General features: G+C 36.1%; 1 protein-coding gene across 7 annotated transcripts in view; it reads left to right on the top strand.

The window, feature by feature from the left end:
• The first annotated feature begins 18,791 nt into the window (after positions 1–18,791).
• wnk1 (WNK lysine deficient protein kinase 1) overlaps positions 18,792–19,866 on the top strand; it is a 107,872-nt gene continuing 106,797 nt past the window's right edge. For 5 of the 7 annotated variants that reach the window (XM_015392421.1, XM_015392423.1, XM_015392422.1 and 2 more), the window contains exon 1: positions 18,794–19,337. The gene's annotated coding sequence lies outside the window, so the exon portion shown is untranslated. Of the gene's footprint in view, positions 19,338–19,866 lie in introns of all 7 variants that reach the window. The other 2 variants (XM_015392424.1, XM_015392419.1) reach the window with 2 other exon arrangements.

Raw genomic sequence — 19,866 nt, 5'->3', positions numbered from 1 at the left:
CATCATCCTGCATCAGATTTAAAACTCAACAATTAGTTGCTTTTTTCTTAGGATGAAAGAATCCTTTTTTAAAATAAAAGAAAAGACCCGTATGAAATATTTCTGAACCTCCACCATCAGTTTAAAATATAGTGAGGAGACAATAAATCTATATTTTCTCCTCTCTGACATGAAGGGATACAGGTCAGGAGGTATTCTGTGCAGGTTGTCACACTAAGTGTCATGTGTGCATATTATAAGCTGTTACAAGATCACTTGTTGACTTTAAAATAAACATGAGAAAAAAATTTATATATTTGTATATATATATATATATATATATATATATATATATATCTTTGGAATTTGAAGAACTCAAATTTAGTTCTATCTAGCAATTTTTCTTCATCAAAATGCTTTTACTCTGACTAATTGTGACAAATTGCAGTAGAGTCAACAATAAAATCCAAAGGAATATCTCCTGTCGACACATGCTCATCCAGGAGCAGTGTGTCATGCAATTCAATGATTCAATGCAATCAACTGCTTTTCCTTGGATAGAAACTTAACAATCTGAATGAATATTCTGATGGAATTGTCTTTGTAAAGTGCTTTGAAATTATATATTTTATGAACTGGGTCTATTTAAATGGCATTTATAAAAATTCATATAGGTGCAATTTGGAGGCAAGCGCTTCTCCGAAGCTTGCCTCAGATCTATTCACATTGTATCTGCTTTTTATCATAAAAGTCATGACCACTCGCAGTGGAGTTATTTCAAGTGACAACCAAGCATGATATGAAATATGTTTACCACACAGTCACAGTCAGCTTCTTTCCTTGATTGTCCTTTCACTGTCTCTAATTCTTTAATATTTTCTGCATCATTTCATACGGGTGGGATAAACAAGACAAAATAAAATCTAAAACCAAAGGGTAGCTCTGCTAATAGTATCTAGAATACTTGACTTGTGTTATAAATTTCAATGTATTTTTGCATGTTTTCCAATAAGCAGTTTAGCTTTTCAGATGGAATATTTATCTAATAGTCCTCTTCAAGGAACTATATCTGCAAATCACCATTTTGGACTGTGAGAAATTACTTATTTATGGCAGTGAGCTATACAGATGAAACTGACTTGACTGGGCTTGCGGGGAAGCCCTATAAACTAATCTCACAGTCACACATATTTTTTTCCTTAGTACATTCTCATCGCTGAATTAATACAGTTGCTTCACCCCTGGAGTCATCTGAATAAAAAAAAATGACTCATGTTTGAGGAGATAAAAAAGGTTCCACATTTCTTCTTGCATAGCTGTGGTGCAGAGATCAACATCACAGTAAAATACCGTCGGCTTCATCGTGTGAAGTTGGGATTTTTCCAAAACATCTGCAGGCGTGGCACAGGAAATTTAGAGCTTTATTATTAGATATCCTTTTAAATTTCTATTAGAATGGAGCATTACTGTCCTGTTAAGCTGTAATGTCACACAATAACCTCCAAGAAGTGGGGTGTAATTAGTATCTGGCAAATGTTTCAGACATTCCTGGTTAATGCAGGCTGGCAGGACAATTTAAGCAAGTTTTATTGGAATGCTAATTGCTTTTAAATCCTGACTGAAGCTGAATATTCCAGCATGATGCTACCTGAGCTCTCAACTAAGAACTGATGAGAGGAATCAATTCTCTTAGTCTTTTAAATCCTAAAGTAATCCTAAAGCGTTTTCTTAAGATTAAAGATGTTATCCAGCAAAGATCGCTGTTAAAAACAACAAACATAATGTTTATTAAAGCACTATGTTGTAATAGAATAATATGAATAATTAGTCTTTGCGGTTTTGAAGGTTTACATTTAGAGCTTTACACTTTCATGGTCTGTTTATACCCAACAGAAAAATTTTTTGAAAATTAAAAATCCCTCAACACTAATAACCAATGAGCTTAGTTGCACTTATTTTCTAGAAATTATCAGAGCTGATGCCGGTTTTACTACCAAATGCATCTTTTATTTATTAGGTGTTATGTTAAGTTCTTCTCCTCTTGTGATATACATAGGTTTGTCTTGTTTTGAAATGAAGTACCAGATTTTAAATCCTAGTTATGCAATGTGATGATAGCTGTATTAATTTACTAATCCACCTGAGAAAGGAAACAGCTGAAAAGCCTTCATCCATTTCTGCTGTCGGTTATGCTGCTGTAGCAAAATATCTCATATATTACACATACCTACCAGCCGTGCCAATAAACATTAATGGATTGTGAAATGCAAATAACAGGCTTACTGTTATGCCAAGGCACAAAAACCATGCAAATACAAGAAGCATCATACTTTGAAATAAAGTAGTTAGGATGTTTTGAAGTTCTAACTCCAAATTCTTTAGTTATAGCATGGAACAAGTGACAGTGTTGGACGATTTCCACCGATCGTTAAGACACTGTGAATATTATCTCATCTCCAAATTCCTTTCTGACTTCTGTGACTCAGATTTTTTAAATATGGTCGCCTAAAAATTCATATTAAATTAGGAATTTTTCATCTTTCTGGCTTTTAGCACAAATGTGCTGCAGAAAAGCAAAACACTGTCCTAATTCATGGCTCCAATAAACAAGATCCTCATTTTGTTGAATCAAATAACGTTAGTTGTGTGCTAATTTTGTCTAACAGCATAAGATTTCCAGACCTCATATGTATTTTTCCATCCAACATCCATCCATGGATGATGCCCATGTCCTCTGTCAAATGTCTCTATATTGCAGAAACAGCAGAAAATTATCTAACAAGAGTTGGAATCTATATTAGAACAACTTCTTAATAGGATAGAGCTTAGATAACGAACCTTAGGATGCATTAACTCACCTAAAAGTGGTACTGAAACTATTAACTAGCAAACCGAGTCTAAACAAATGAGAATGTTACACTGTTTTTTTTTAATCTCTTGCATAGGTTTTATGGTTTATAAATAAAAAAGACCAACAAATATCTTAGTGTTTTAATCCATACCCTCTGAGCTAAGCTGTATTAGCATTTTTCACAATAGACTTTGACAACTTTCATTGTCATTTTGCATATATGTAGTGTATTAAAAGCATGGTGCAAAAAGCAATGATATGGAAGTTCAGAGCATTTTAAGACAAATATATATATGGTGCAAATTTTGGTTTGTTGTTATCAGTGTGATGCAGAGTCTGACTGGATTTAGAGTTTTTTTGAACAGTTCAGCTGTCTGATGGCATTGGGCAAAAAACTGTTGCGGAATACCACACTTAGCTTTCAATGCTAGCAACAGGGGTTTTCTGTAAGCAAACAGATTGATAAAAAAAAAAAGTTTAAAACAGTCTCAGACTCATTGGAATGACAACCTTAAATCAGCTGATGCAACATCTGTTTGCAGACTTTGTCTTTTGTAACCCTGCTTAGTTGTCTTTGTGCCATTTGTTCAGTTGCTCTTTCTGTTTCACACAAAGGAAAGGCTTCAGCAGCTGAGTGCCAGGCAGCGCTGACCTCTCACTTTCTACCTCTTTGTCATACTCACATGCACGTACAAATGCACTCTTTGCTAGACACTGCCAGTTTCTTCTTCTACAAAAAAGGCCTTTATGCAACAAGAAGCTTGATGGCGCCAACAGAAACACTCAATTCCTTGTCATAACTTTATTCCAGACCCATTCTAAAGGTTTTAGAAGCTGTTTATTTCTAGATTTAACTATTAAATGATTTTTTGAAGTATTAAATCTAAAAAAAGATTACTCTAAGCAACAAGGGCCGATTAAGTGCACACACATGCATACTGCCTCCACCAGGAAGCCACTTCAAAGTTACCAGAGCGAATTTGCACATCTAAACTCTTGATGACAGCTGATAACAGCAACTGTGCACCAGCAGATCAAAACAAGCATCCACAGTCGTGCCCACGCTCATGTACAGATAAACACGTCGTGCATACAGCAGGCGACCGGGGGATGAGGGCGTAGCAGATCAAAGCGATAGTCCGTATTCCTGACACAGCAACAGGTGCTCAGGTGCTTTTATCATCCATCTGGGAGGAAAGCGTGTGTCCGTTTCTACCTTAGCGTTCCAGAAAAAGCCCATCTAGCAACTTAAAACATTCAGTATTGAAGTTTTGTTTGCTTTCATATATGAGAACACAATTATTTAAAAACAGCATTCAGTGCACCCACCTAAAATGCAAAGGTTGTTATTTATAAAAAAAAAAATTCAAGTTGAAAGCCATCAGCTATCATATCATTGAAATGTAATGGAAAAAATAGAAATATGTATGTAGATGAATAGGTCAAAAAAGAAATGAGAGAGATTAAGTAAAATACTGAAAATGAAGCCAGTTATCAGAAATTCTCACACAGAAAATAACTTGCTGCATCGCTCTGCACAAACATTTTGGACCATAAACAAAAGTGAAATAGTTCTGGGAACTATCTGATCTGCTTTTGTTGATCTATACTCTTTTATTAAGTCCAAGGAGAGACAATTCAAAATGCTTTACAAGAATTAAAAAGTAAAATCTGAATAGAAGTAAAGATTAAAAAAACACTGCAGACTAAGTAATTTTTTCTTAAAATAAGTGCATCTTTTCTTTGATTGAGGAGGTAAGAGAGACACTTTGCCAATTGAACAAGACAATTTACATTTCAAATAAAAAAATATTGTATTGTCTTATTTCAAGTGCATATTATCTAATTATCTTATTTTAAGAGTAAAAATACTCATTCCATTGTAAAATCACCTTATTTACCCACTCAAATTAAAGGTAAGTGCACTTATTTTAAGACATTTTCATTTATTTCTAGATTGTTTTTGCAGTGAAGATAAAAGTAGGTGGTAGTTTTGCCGGTGTTCTACTATTCTCACTACTCTAAGTGACGAACCTGTTCACATACACATCATTAAAACAAAAACAACTGATCACACACATTCACGCTCCCAGCAGTCGTTTATGGTGTAGAGCATCATTCAGGAGTAAAAACTCACCCACGCACCGACACAGAAATAATCCAAATTGTTGAAGGTCAAACAAACACAGGTTACTTTTACATCAATACAGGCTGCCTACTGTGATGCCTGCTGCAGTATTTATTAATTAAATTAAATAATGCAGTTGAGTTATCGTTATCGCTGATCAAATCTACCCTAACTTTCCAATATGCTGAAGAGGACATATAAACAATAAAGACCTCTTAGAGCTTCATGCTTTTCTGACCAGATAAGATTTCTGGAAATGCTGATTTGATCTGCTGGATTTAATACCAGCCCACGCTGCCTAAAGTACCAACACCTGCTCTAATGACCTTGTAATTTAACCGCACTTCAAGCTTCGGTACAACCTTCTCCCTGACCTTCAGGATTCCATTATATGGTTGTTTGTTAATGTCCACAAATAAATCTATGAGGCCTTTACACCACAGCTGCATTCATACTGCATTTTGATAACCTAAAGATAGAGTCTGAATGGAGAATCTTAACAGGTCAGCTGGTTATGACTCTTAATCTTTTCTCTTGATGAAGTCACTATTCTTCAATTTGATTATTTGGATTAGAAAAATACATATTGTATTTAGACCTTAAAGGTATAGTGGAGAATGTACTTTTTTTGGGTGGACATTAAAAATAAGTGGTCCTACTAATTGTCAATCATTCTGGTGATATGTTTACTTAAAGCTACAGTGTGTAATTTTCAGCGACATCTAACATCCAGACTGCAGACCGCAGCAACATGAACATCTCCCCCCCCACCGCTTCTCCCCCCCAACAGTACGGCGAGTGTTACGGGACAAAATGTCTTCCACGACGTCCGCATCACCTACCTTCTCAAGTGATGAGGTTTGTTTACATAGATAATTTTACAGATAGTATTTCATTAGTCTGTGTGTTCAGTACCGTCTCAGTTCATCTCTCTCAACTTGCCGTAGTTACTTTCGAGCGTAATGGGCGATCTCGCAATCGCTAGTTTGTTGGCTCTGCGCTGCCGTAGCGCAAAGATGTCTGCCTCCATGGCTGCGAGACCCGCTCCTATGTAATTATAAATAACGAATTCTAAGGCAACGCAAATATTAAGGTTAAGAGGCTGAGCTCGTAGATGATGATAAATAACACTGTATATCCCTGTAATTATTACACACTGTAGCTTTAAGGCCAGTCTACATGCTCATAACCATTTTCAATTACCCCTGGTGAGTCTGACATAGTGGAAAAATTGCAAATCTTCTTTTGGAAAGTAAGCTTGTATGAGCGATGCAACCAGCAACTTTTAAACAGAGCATGCACGAGGAGAAATGGGCTCATGCACGCTCTCACATGCTTTTAATACAGTAGGCGTTCCCTCTTGGGAGTGGGTACAGGGTTGTGCATGTGCATTTTTTTTTTAAGTGGAGAGGGCAGGTATTTCCAAAAATTTGCAAAAATCCTCTACTATTCTTTTGACATGAAGTATAAAGCAATAAGTAAAACTAATTTTAAATGGTCGTGTTTCCATCCTTAAAATTAGACTGCACTGTTATTGTGGAAGTTTAGATGAAACAAAGAAAACCTATTTAGAAACAAACTGTGAGCGAGCTTTGACAGCGTTGTCACCTCTGAACTTTTCAACAACTCCAATTGTTCTGTATAAATTGATTTGACCTCATTTGTTTATCCTCCTAAGTAAAAACATCAAAATCTACAATTATTTTGACGCTGGATAAAGCAGGACCATCTTTCTCTAAAATGGGTCAACAGCGTAACACATTCCCAGTCCCTGCCCTGGATCCATTGTGTTCTCTCACATAAAGGCCAGCTGCTCCAGTTTATAAAGTGAAGACAATAATAAAGGTGCTCTGGGTTCAGTTTGATCGATTCATTCCAGGCAGGATGTCAGACCACTTTATCTTCCATGTGATTCATGCTTCAGACAACATAAATCACAGGTTTACTGACCTTAAATCACAATCTTAAACAATTACTCTAATGCTGCAACTGTTGACATTTTTTAAACAGTTCCATTGGGGACTAAACTGCTCTTACACCAAATAAATTCTGCCTTATTTTTCCTTAAATTTACACAATACAAGTAATAAGGGATTTGCTTTTTCTTATAGAAAATTGCCAACCAATCAACTGATTTTGTTGTATTATTTTTATTTATTTTTTTTGTCCTGGATTAAAGGTTTCTGCACAGATATTACATTAGATTTAGCTTATGTAACTCCATAAACAAAATGGGCAAAATTAACATAGAGATGCAGGTGCAGATAAGTTTTTAAAATATTTCAAACTTCTATAAATACTTAACGTTTTGATCTCACTCTAATCACAAGTCTCCACCTGCTCCAAGAAGGTTTGATCCAAAAAAATTCAACAAACATCTTATTGGGAAACAGCAGTAAATTAATTCATTTTAAAGATTTTATTTACAAATAAATATCAGAAAAACGTGTATGAGGCAGTTTTATCCGGCCTCACTGAATCCCTACTTTGTAAATCCACCTTTTTTTTTTGGAAAGATACAGCTGCAGGTGTTTTATTTTCTGTCTCTACCAGCTTTGTACACTCACAGATTGTTGGTTTTTCAAGTTTTCATTCAAAAATAGCTAAAAACTCTTTTAGAGCTTGATTGAGCATGGTTTCATGTCCTGCCTCAGACACCCAAAGGCTTATGGTTTGTATTTTAAGTATCATTCAGTCTCATCAAAATAAGAGAGCAGAGTTCTCATTGATGTTTTAAGGTTTATCTTTTTACTGGAAGTTTAACTTCCTACCAGTTTTAGGTCTTTTCAAGTTTGTTAGAATTAAGCTCCAGCTAACAGGTCTATGTTAAAAAAGAGCATCCCCACAGCATGATGCTGCCACCACCATCTTTCACAGTATGGAAGCTGTGCCCTCTTTGCAGACGGTAACAGTTGTGTTTATCTTGTCTTCATCTGAACTCATGGACAAAAACCTTATCCCAATCACATTGTTCCCAGAACAGCAGAACATCCAGGTATAATATTTTTGCTACTTAATAAAGAAAAAGGTAGAAAAAAGCAATCTCTTACTTGGTGTGCTGTTTTTATCTTGATTCCTGAGAGATAAACTATTGATTATTGGAAATAGCTGCAATTCTTTAAAACACATAAGCATTGTGGTCACATTTCAGAGGTTCTGCTGGTCTTAAACTAATAAAACTATCCCTGTGCAAGACCCTTAACCCTTAATATCGGTGTGGCAGCCTGCTGCTCCTTATAGGATGGATGAAATAAAGGACATATTTGCCCAAAAACTATTTTTCTCCCCCATTATTCAGATGTGTAATCGTTTGTATGAGTTGTAGATTGCTTGCCACACCCATGGTGGAAACCCTGCTCAGAAGACACTCCGATTTTTTAATTACTTTACTCGAAGATGGTTAGATGACAGTTTTGTTTGTCTAAAGCCACAATAGTCATGCTCAGGTATGTGACACCAACCGTGGGTGGTTTCCAAGTCAAACAAAACAAACTTGAAATAGCTTTTTTATTACTTGAAATACAAATACATGTATTGGAATAGGATTCAGAGCAACTTAGGAAGATTAAAACAAAGATCTATTAATAGAAAGTAGGAAATTACCAGCTTTACCTTTATTCTATTTGTGATTACTCATCATATTTAATCTCTTCTACTCTGCCAGGCATGCCTACACTTTCAATTACTTTAGCAAAAGAAAAAAAAAAGCAATGTCATATTTAATTTACTCCTCAGTCTGCAGGGAGAAGGGCCTCATTCAAGTTAATTACCTTCTTATTTGAATGGTTCTAACTGTGAGGGAGAACATATGTAGGGAGACATTGAACTTTCTACCCAGCCTGCAGGGAGTCACACAGAAAGAGGAGGATGTAGAGAAAGCTGTTTTTATGGTTATATTTGGTGCAATCTGCTGAACTGGGCTCTGAAAGGCAACATTTGGACTCTTTAGTGTCATCATCTGGTAGGAGATTGTACTGCACAGTCACTGTGCTTTATTTCCACTAAATAAAACAGTTGCTCAAATTTAGCTTTACTTCAACAACTCTAAAAATATATATCCTGCGATACTGCACGGCGGATGTAAAGCTGCATTCAAACATCTGCCTCACCTAGAAGGTTTTAGCTTGAGGCAAAAAAAAAAAACACTTGTGAGCAAGTGTTTGGAAAGAATGCGAACACAACAGAGAGAGGAGAGCTGAGGCTGAATGCAGTGTCACTGAGGAGGGAAGTGACAGGTTCACTATTGCAACCCAAGAGACACGCTTCTCAACCTGTAGAGAGAGTCTGCAGAGTCATAACCAAAGTTGTTCTAGTTGTTATATACAAACATAAAGGATATATATATATATATATATATATATATATATATATATATATATATATATATATATATATATGTATTAATCAGGTTTTCTAGCTCTGTGTGCTAAAGTTGTATTAAAAACTGCAACTGATCGGGTTGAACTTTTCTTTTTATCTTGTCTTTTTTTTGTAAAGATGAGCCAGAATGAAAGCGAAGCAGTATATTTGGTGCTGGTTTCTAAGCATCTGTGGTAAAGCCATCATAGCCAAGGTTTAAATCTTAAATTACTCCTCCAGTTTTCAGAGAACGGAGGAAAGATTTTTTTTTTCTTCTCCTGAACCCGTAACTAACCTCAGATTAGTCACAGCTGCCATAACTCTGAATTGTAGCTTAATGGGACTCATCAGCCTGTACAGCAGCTGGCTGCTATGGAGCAAAGCACAAAGGAACTGCATCGTTTATTTGGGGCAAAAAAAGGATGAATATTAATAATCAAAATCCTGTTATTTAAAAAATGTATAACTTTAATAAAAATCATATTTATAATGCAAAGGATATGCAGTGTTTCTTTGGTGTTTTGTTTGTGTGTGGGGAGGGGAGGTGCTTTAAGAATTCCCTTATGGAGTTATAATTTAAATCTGAAATTTAAATAATTTTTCAATTACAACAACAACAAAAAATCCAGCAATTGGAATCAATGGCTCATATGAATTTCAAATATATACTTTTAGTCACATCCAGCTGTGCTGCAAACTTTATAAAATTCCTGGAGAACATTTTGTTCCTTTCTAAATCTTCTGCTGAGTTAAAGGGCACTGATCTGCCCCCCCTCCACCACCACTTCCTTCTCTAATGAATGCATATGTGGGGTAGTCTCATGTTTGTTTACATCCACAGTATGGAGTATAGGATGAAGGCAACAGCATAACTTAGGGGAATTACTTGTGTCAAAACTCATTCTATTGTTAATTTTTGCAACAACAAACTCAAACATAATTTCCAAAGTAGAAAACAGAAAAAATAGGAATTATATCCCAAAAAAGTTTAGGTAATATATATTTTTTTTAATCTTACTTTGAAAAACTGAGATGCTCTTTGTTTTGGCACTCAATGCTGAATGTAAAAGCTTCCTTCTGCCAAACAGCAGAACACATCCGAATGAATCACTCTGCAGATCTGAGCTATGGCTTTGCTGGCTCAGTGGTAAGCAACCCCATTTCTTCCGTTTCGTTTTACGCAACCAGGAAACTTCTCCAAGTGCTGAGGAGTAAGATTGATAATGCAATACTTGAGTTACAAATAGTGTCATTAAAGATTTGTATGTGTCTTTGATGGCTGCACATGTAGTTACAAGATGCATCTGTTCAAACAGGCCTTGTTAAGCTGACAGCACTCAGTGTGTTATGGGAGATTTTGATCTTTCTAACTCAAAGATAATCTTTTACTCTCCAACTCAGAATGCTTGTGAAGTTCTGTGATAAACCGACTCTCCCTCCTTTTAACATACCGCTGTCAAAGCTTGTACCAGCTCTGCTTCAAACAGGTTGGTCTCATATTTGGGAGAATTTTTGCTGGCAAACATTAACTTCCTTATCCAGTATCTCAGAACAGAATGTTTTGGAAAAGTATTCCTACCACCTTGACGCCAAAAACAACAGACTTTAATGCATTTTACTTGGGTTTTATGTTTAAGATAAACAGAAGACCGCATGATTGAGGACAAAATTGTCTTTTTCAATAAAAATCTGTTAAGCATGGCATGCAATTGTATTCACTGTCTATGAATTATTATGCTTGCATTTAAGCTTCAGAGATTATGCTTCTATAAAATCTACTCTGCCCTAATCTGTCCTAATGTTCCCAAAAAAAAAATACCTCTGAGGCCGTAACAGAACAGCTGGAATCATACTAAGACTAAATTAAACACACATGGGCAGTCCTTTCTAATTAGCTGATTTCTGAGGCAACTGATCGCTCCAAATTTATTTTAATAACTGGGTCGGACTAAGAAAGCTCGGTAGATCAACATTTGCAAACATTTATATAGACCATATTTCATTTCCTCTTTCTTTCTCTTATTTTGTGTGACTTTAAGCTGGTTTATCAACTCACTCTGAATAAAACACATTAAATGTTGTGGCTCTAGCGTGATGAAAGTCTTAAGATACATGCAAACTTTTGCAAGACACCTAAAAAAACATCTTTTCAAATATCTTGCAAAGGCTGTCCCTACATTTCCATAACAGCAATATCTTTATTAATTACAGAATGATCTTAATAAATAGATTTTAATTATATATTTTTAAAAAATGACTGTGCAATTACAATTTTCTTTAGATGATTAAAAAAAGAATTAAGATTGCACTGTATGAGGCAGTTGTTTAGTACATTTCTATTTTTATCTGAAATGTATTTATATTTGCTTTGCATTGGTGAGGGTGCTGTGCAACACAGTGCACCACAACTTGCACACCTTCACCCTGAGATTAAGGTTTTCAGTGCTATAATGTGCCTACGTTCATATTCAGGAAATGTACCCACACATTTCATGTGGTTTTGCAACTCACAAACAGTGCAAAGGCGACAAAAAGAAACAAATGTGCAAAAGAGGAAGCTTAACATTGAGGCCCGGCTCCGAATATATCAAGGGGAAATATGCAAAAAAGGCAGCTGATATAGCAGTACGTGTATGTGCATGTTTGTAGTTTTTGTGAGCATGCAATCAGGTCTTTTTTTTCCTCCTCCCCTCGGCTGCTGTCAATCTGCTTCAGATGGATGGATATGAATGTGAAAATCGACAAGTTTATAGATAATTGTGAAATTCTATTTTAGAAGGTTTGCCATTTTGCCAAAGGTCATGATATCATCCTCCAACATTTTATGTTAAACCTTGTTATTGGGCCCCATAATTCCTACAAGTGAACAAGTAGATATTTGTGTTACCTCATTTATGAACGGCTGTGAGAATTAATCTCACCTGACGAGTTACAGCAGGTTGGGGAACTTGTCAAAACTCAGCTCAGGTTGTCAAATTTTCAGCTTCTGCGCGTGCATGCATGCAAGAGTGCTTGTTTGCTGAAGTACACAGAGAGGAACCTCTATCTGTGCTGCACTGTCTTCTCTTTCTATTTTGACTTCTTCCTCACTTTTACTTTCAGACTCACAGCAAGTGCCATTACAGTACATGGACTGAATTATTTACACACGCCTCATTGGGTTTGAATAAATGTTAATGACGGTGCAGATATTATCAAAGACAATCAAAGCCCACAGTTTTAGGCATTAAATGCATCTTTTGAATCTCATGTTTATCTTTGTTACCCTCATTTTGCTTCGTTTGCATAAATTGTTGTTCAGGTAAGAAGTTTGCTTGCATTTAGGGGAGTGGTGGCCTAATGGTTAGAGCATAGAGCTTGGAATCCTGAGGTTGTGAGCTTGAAACCCACTCCCACAGACTGCCACTCTGGCTCCTTGACCCTTAACAAAAAGACCCAGGGCGCTGCACAATGGCAGCCCACTGCTCCTTAAGGGGATGGGTTAAATGCAGAAAGTGAATTTCGTTGTGCCGGACTTGTGACAATAAAAAGCTGGAAAAAATAAATAAATTAGTGCATTTTTATCATGTTTTTATTAAGTTTTACATAATGCACACACTACACCATTCAAATTAATCTTTGCAAGCAACCACTGGGTCCAAACACATATATATGGTTCATATTTACTTTCTAACTATAGGACTATAGTGTGAGGAATTTAAACTCTCTTATGTATTTGTGATAACAATTTAAAGTTATAAAATCCATAACAGTATCGCAACAATGCCGGGATGAGGAGAGGTAAACCTCTGAACAGGATTGCACGGTTCATATTCTCTTTGATATTCCTCTGTCTGACTTTATGTGGTTTTAGGGATATTCCTTAATCTTTACCTCTTTCAATGTAGCTGATTGGTGTAGATTCTGCAGAAAAACCCACTGTCTTGCAGACGGCATGGAATGATGCTAGTTGCCAGTTGGTCAAGCTGGTCATTGAAACATGATGAGGAGCAGAATGCAGAGCCAGTTGCATCATAGCTTTGAGCAATGCCAGTATGTCTGTCTTTGCAATATATTCTGTGCATCCTCACCTAATTTGCTTCTTTTGATTTGCTTCCTCCTGAGCATATCTATAGTCATAAGCTCCTCCTCTTAAACAAGATGTCCCTTGTCTTCCACAAATCCAGACTTACAGGCTGATCTTCTCCAATGCAAAAATGATTGAGGTCTCAATTTTGAAGGTATAGTGGAAGATTTTTGCCAATTTTTGAAAAGACACACCTTCTCCACTCTAAAAAAAATGCACATGCACAACCCTGTACCCGCTCCCAAGATGAATGCCTATCTAACGCATGCGAGAGCATGCAAAAGCCCATTTCTCCTCGTAAATGCTCTGTTTAAAAGTTGCTGCTTGCATCGCTCATACAAGCTTACTTTCCAAAAGAAGATTTGTAATTTTTCCACAACGTCAGACTCACCACCGCTTAGTTAAAATGAGGACGAGCATATAGGTAAACATATCAACAGAATGATTGACAAGTAGGAAGACAACTTATTTTGATGATGCACCTGGAAAAGGAACATCCTCCACTATACCTTTAAACATGTGGTTTAATTTGAATGAAGAAATGGAAAAGCATAAAAAAACATTTTTAGAACTGTATGTTGAGTCCATTGCTCTCCTTCCCAAAAGAATTTGACTCCTAAAAAAATGCAAAATGCTCCTTTAATACAACTTTTTACAACTGTCATGAAACTTTGATCCTTTTTATTCAGCTTCAGAGACAAAAAGTAGTGCTTGATTTTATACTTCCATGGTCTTTAGAATAAATACCTGCCATAAAAAAAAGGTGTTCAACATATTTTATGCTTCATATGTGCTGTGCATATCAAACTTTAAGCAGTGTGCTGACACCAGAAAAGTGCAATAGTGACCAGAGTTTCTATGCACAAGATAAATGACATTTGTGGATGTAACCTCATTGAACGAGCGCTGCAAGGGTACGTGTGTGCGTACTGTAGGGGTTATGATCTGCCCTCTGGCCGTCTAGTATCAGCACTATATAAAAAATGCAATGTTATTCTGTGCTGTCAAGGGAAAAGTTAAGCTGGCCAGTCAGCGCTAATAGATAAGGGCAAAGGTTGAAGCTTAAGGTTTGTAGTTTTAAGGAAATGTTTATTTAATTTCCAATAAACTGCAGGTTTTTATCTCTACTTTAACTTGTCTTTTTATATGTAAAAATCTAGTACTTTATATTCTAATTCAGTTTATTTGCATAGCTCCAGTCCAAAACACCAGTTATCTTAAGGCACTTACAGTTAAATTGATTCAAAGTTTTCTATCTAAGGAAAACCAGTTGATTGCATCGACTCGTTGACTCGAAGGCAATCCGTCACACTAAGCATGCTTGTAGAGACAGTGGAGAGGAAAACCTTCCTTTTAACTGGAAGAAACCTTCAGCAGAACCAGGCTCACACTGAGTCACATGTGAGCAAAGTAAGGTTTTGTAGGTACAATTTTCATTCTTGGATTATGGAAGGTGATAGAAAGGTAAGCAAAGAGTCATGCAGGTTTTTTTTGGATCCTTTAAACTTTTAGGACAATGTTATATAGACCGACACATAACTTTGTGTTATAGGAAGTTTTCCATCGTATTTTATCTCTGCATAATTCAACATTTCAAGAAAACATTGTAGCATCACCCCCTACTTCTTAGTGGCTAAAAAAAACAATCCAAAAGGAAGGTTATGAAATGTCTTAGTCAAGTTCCGACTTAAATTTGATTAAGATGTTGCAGCATTGCCTTTAACAGGCTGTCTGTTTAAAAACTTTCCATTGTGTCTGAGATGAAAAAAAAAACCCTGCAAAGTAGAGGTGACCAAAATTCCTCTAAAACGAGGTAGAAGATTCATAACAAATAATTACAGGCACTTGATGGTAAATGTTGCTGCCAATCACTCATTAATGAATAGTATTAGTATTTTTTATTTATTTAGGTTTGATTTAGTTTTTCCTGACATTTCAATCTTTAAAACATTCAAATTTGATCCAAAAAGCAGACTTTGCCGTGACCTTTTCATTTTTCAAATAGGATGAAGAGATCCCCTTACTTCCACTGTCACACTTCTTTATTCTTTATATCATAGTATTTCATTTGCAGTTACTGTAGGTAAGAAACGAAAACAACAAAAACCATTAAATAATAATATTTAAAAAATGTACTCTTAGATTTTGGAGCAGATTTTTTTAGTCATTAAGTTCTCTCAAGCTGACTGTTTTTGGTCAACATGACAAAAATGTTAGACTCGCCTAGATTAGATATCTGATTAATTAAAAATCTCCTGAACCCATTTAATGCATTGCTCTATGGAAGTTATTTAAACCTTTCACCAGTGCTGACAGGTGGCTAACGATCTGACTGCAAGGCAATGAAAAAGTTTTTTTTTTTTTTATTAGAACTGTGCAGCCATGTTGCTAGATTGCATTTATTGTATCACCTAAAATTGCATTTTACTGATGGATCTGGGTGCTTTAAAACAAGTTTGATTGTTGCAGTTTTCATTGCTCATCTAAGCAAAACAGGTAGAGATGTCTGCCAGGCTCTAAGGTCAGAAGATTTTAAACTCACTCACACAGATTTGCTTGCATTTTGTTAAGCAAACCACAAATAAGACTACAACAGAATCTTGTTCTGTAAGAAGGTAAAGCATTTTACGTTAAATTGAATATCGCAAGTAGATCTTTGATTTATATAAATCTCAATTTGTTTCAGTCTGAACATGCTTTGCTGCTATTGCGCAATCCCATGCACTATAGCTTCAGCGCCCTAAGAAAGGTGCAGAATGTACAGCATGTGTGAGCCCAGAGGAGGGAAAGGAACACCAAGCTGCTATCGTATACAAATTGTGCACGTCACTCTCGTTTTTCAGGTCTGGAAGCAAGAACTAACTGAATGGTTAGCTGTGCACTCAAACTCTCTGACTCATTCCTGAATTGCTGGAATATTAGACCAGAGGTTATATGAACAACAGTGTTAAAGCCCAGTTTAGGCCTCTGATTACTCAACCTGTGCTGGATCAAAATATGGAAATAATCTATTTCCTTTGAGAAATAAAATAACAGTTAGGTAATGTTTAGGAATGAGGTTAAAAAAGGTGACATATTTTATCAGAAGGAGCATTTATTGGTTTTTGTGGTATTTGAGAAGCAAATAAAAAGGTGCTTCTTAAAATAAAACATTTTGTTAAAGAAATAGCAAAAAGTATCTGTCTATATATGACAACAAAACTGTTTTTTTTTATGTGTTGATAGAAAGAAATCTAACCTTAGATAGAACTATTTTTGAGCAATCACTTAATAATTTCCACATTATATAAAACAGGTTTTATAATAGGATAATTTAATTAAAAGTGTCTGTGCAAATTCTTAGTTGTCTGTGTCTTGGCAACCGCAGAATGTTTGATTTGGTATTTGATTAGAAGTATTTAAATATTAGGACTCCTTTGAAATGCAAATACTGCTTTCTACTTTGGATATCTGTAAAAAAAAAAAAAAGAAAACTAAAAGGGGAAAAAGAAATTCAACAAATAATAGCAGGAGGAGGAATTATAATGACAGGATAAAATGAAAGCTGGAGTCTGATACAATTAAAGGGCATTTTTTGAGTCTTAGTTGGATAATACAAAGTAATAAAGTTAGATATGACAACCTTACTTCCGCTTTGGTCTTTCAAAATTTAATCCTAGCAATTGTCTCCTGTACAAATGACACACCCAGGGGGAATTAAAATTATTATTATTTTTTTTTTTGTAGTTTTTATAGCAGTGGTAAAAACATGATTTTGTATTTCTTTTAAAAGCCGTACATTATATGTATGTTTTCTTTATCTCTGTTCAATTTATTTATGTAATGCCAATAAAATTTAAGTGTTTTTTCAGGTTACTTTACAAAAAATGGCATTTCAGTCAATAAAAACACATTTCTAAATCCGATTACATAAAAATCCTGCTGAATCTGGTAATCAAATAATAACTTCAGTTTATTTAATCAAATATTTTCTTCTTTAGTGAAAACCAAATAATTGCATGAAGTGACTAACTTTGCCATTGACTCCTAGCGGACAGAGACCTTTGATCTTGCAGGACCCCCCCTCATACTAAGCATCCCAATATAACTTTTTACGGCCATATTATCTGATTTTATTAATCTAAAATTCGTGTGATCTGGCTAATATGTGAAAGAGAAAAGACAGGTGTGTCATATAACATATAGCGAATATCTGAAAGTTTGTTATTGTGACTTTACAAACAGTAAAAACATATTTTAACAGAATTGAAATTAAATATCTAGACTAACTATACTTTCCTACAGCCTTTGCTAACAGATAGACGCATATATTTAAACATATGTGATTTCTAAATAAAAGATATAGTGGATATAATTCTTCCAGTATTGAGATCTGGGGCGTGAATCTTTTCCATCGTCATTACTTACCTACTAGTATCAATAAACATTCTGCATAAAACTGATATTTATCAGCACTAATTCATAAATTGATTATTTTATTAGTTGTTTTTTTTTTAACTGTTATTTATCTATGATTTCACTGAACACTTCCAGTGACTTGCAGAGACACATTTTCTCTTTACCCAATATAACACAAAATCTAGTTCTGAAAAGGGCATGAATTCTTTATTTGTCATCTTTGATGTTAGTATATTGACATGTGTAATTCACCACAAAAAATATAAATGTTTTTAATATTCCACTTGAGAGTATTACTGCTGCCACCATCTGTATTAGAGGGGAAAATGGAACAGGTGGCCACAGGGGTGGCTTATAATTGGCTAAGGAGCCACCGCTGGCCCCCCATCTAGCTCCGCCCCTGTCACATAGGTCAATAACTGCGGTTATCTCTCCTTCGTCTGTGCGGCGGGTTGTTCTGAAGGCCGCTCAATGGCGTAAATATCGGTAAGCAGACGTAATGGTGCCTAAAGTTCCTTTTAAAACCCACCTGACCTTGAAAAACTACTGACCGGACCGTATCTATACCAAATGCCAGATTTCAACATGATGGTGAGCCGTTTAAACACAACACCAACAGCAAAGCAGACAGTGGTTCTTTTAATTACTATGTTAATAACTGTGTTCAGTTCATTAGACGTTGGTAAAAGATACACTCATTTAATATGTTGCACAGCGCAATAAAGATGTTAAAAGAACGATGTATTTGAGTAGTTTTTTACACTACGACTTGGAATTATGGGTAATCCAGAGCGTGAACCGTGTTAGCGACGATGGGGTGTTGTACTTCATATGGGGCCCACCCAGATAATGTTGCTTAGGGGGCTGTTTGCTGATGAAGATTGTCAGTCTAGGGGCCTGTTGTGTCGTTACGCCGTTGAGTCTGCTGTTTTATTTTGAAAGGCAGATGAGCTTCCGCTTTACTCCCGGCGCACGAGCGGAACTTGACTCGTCGCTGTTGCTGTGGGGAGTCCAGCCATTGCCTTGACGAGTCATCGCCAGAGAGGAGCTCAGAGCAGCCCGAGGAGTAGCTGCAGACGGCATATCTGTCACGGCGGGTTTACTGCATCACACGGCGGACCGGACTTCCACGCAGGGTGGGGTTTAAAGCCTCTTTAAGGGACGCTGTTTATATTTTGGACCGGAACGCAGACTACCCCCCCTCCCTTACCAAAAACAGACAGACAGTGAAGTAGCACCAGAGCCGCCGCTACATCGCTGAGGGAACTTGGCATCTCTGCGCAGTGGGAGGTGTCTGTCTCGCGGCTTCTTTTTCTAAACGTCCCGCTGGCATGGACCTCTATTAAAAGGGGAGGGGGGGTAGTGTTTAGTGCATTTTCTCCACCTTTTTTTTTTATTCTTTTTTTTTTCTGCAACCAACTGTGGCTTTAATGTGACGCGCCGTGCAGACAGTCTGAGAGGGATTCCCACTGCAGAGGAGTTCAGTAAAGGCTCCATTTCTCAACTTTTTACCTTCATATGAAGCAGTCGCAGCGAAACCAACACTGATGTAAAAGGTAACGATTCATTTCGCTCTGTTTGACTCACTGTTCACGTGTAGTTTTATTCTGTGGGTAAAGTTTGCAGCAGAGCGGAGAGCCGCTCTGCATCCCTTCCAGCACACTTATCAGCTGGATATATATAAGCCTCTTTAATACTAATGCATGCAAACACTGGGTGCAATTACTGTGCTTCACACTTTGCACGGTTCTATTATGAAGTGCATGTTTCATTTTCTTTCAGTGAGCCATAAACGAGCTTTTATAGAACAGAAAAGAATAGAATAGAATAGAATAGAATAGAATAGAATAGAATAGAATGTTATAAAGCAGAATAGAATAGAAAATAATAGAATATAACAGAATAGAATAAAGCAGAATAAAGCAGAATAGAATAAAGCAGAATAGAATAAAGCAGAATAGAATAGAACAGAATAGAATAGAACAGAATAGAGTAAAATAGAATAGAACAGAATAGAGTAAAATAGAATAGAACAGAATAGAGTAAAATAGAATAGAACAGAATAGAACAGAATAGAGTAAAATA

The sequence above is a fragment of the Cyprinodon variegatus genome, unplaced genomic scaffold (genome assembly GCF_000732505.1).
Source record: "Cyprinodon variegatus isolate N-32 unplaced genomic scaffold, C_variegatus-1.0 Scaffold590, whole genome shotgun sequence".
NCBI lineage: Eukaryota > Metazoa > Chordata > Actinopteri > Cyprinodontiformes > Cyprinodontidae > Cyprinodon > Cyprinodon variegatus.
The sequence above is the reverse complement of the archived record's forward strand: the minus strand, read 5'-3'. Positions and strand labels throughout refer to the sequence as shown.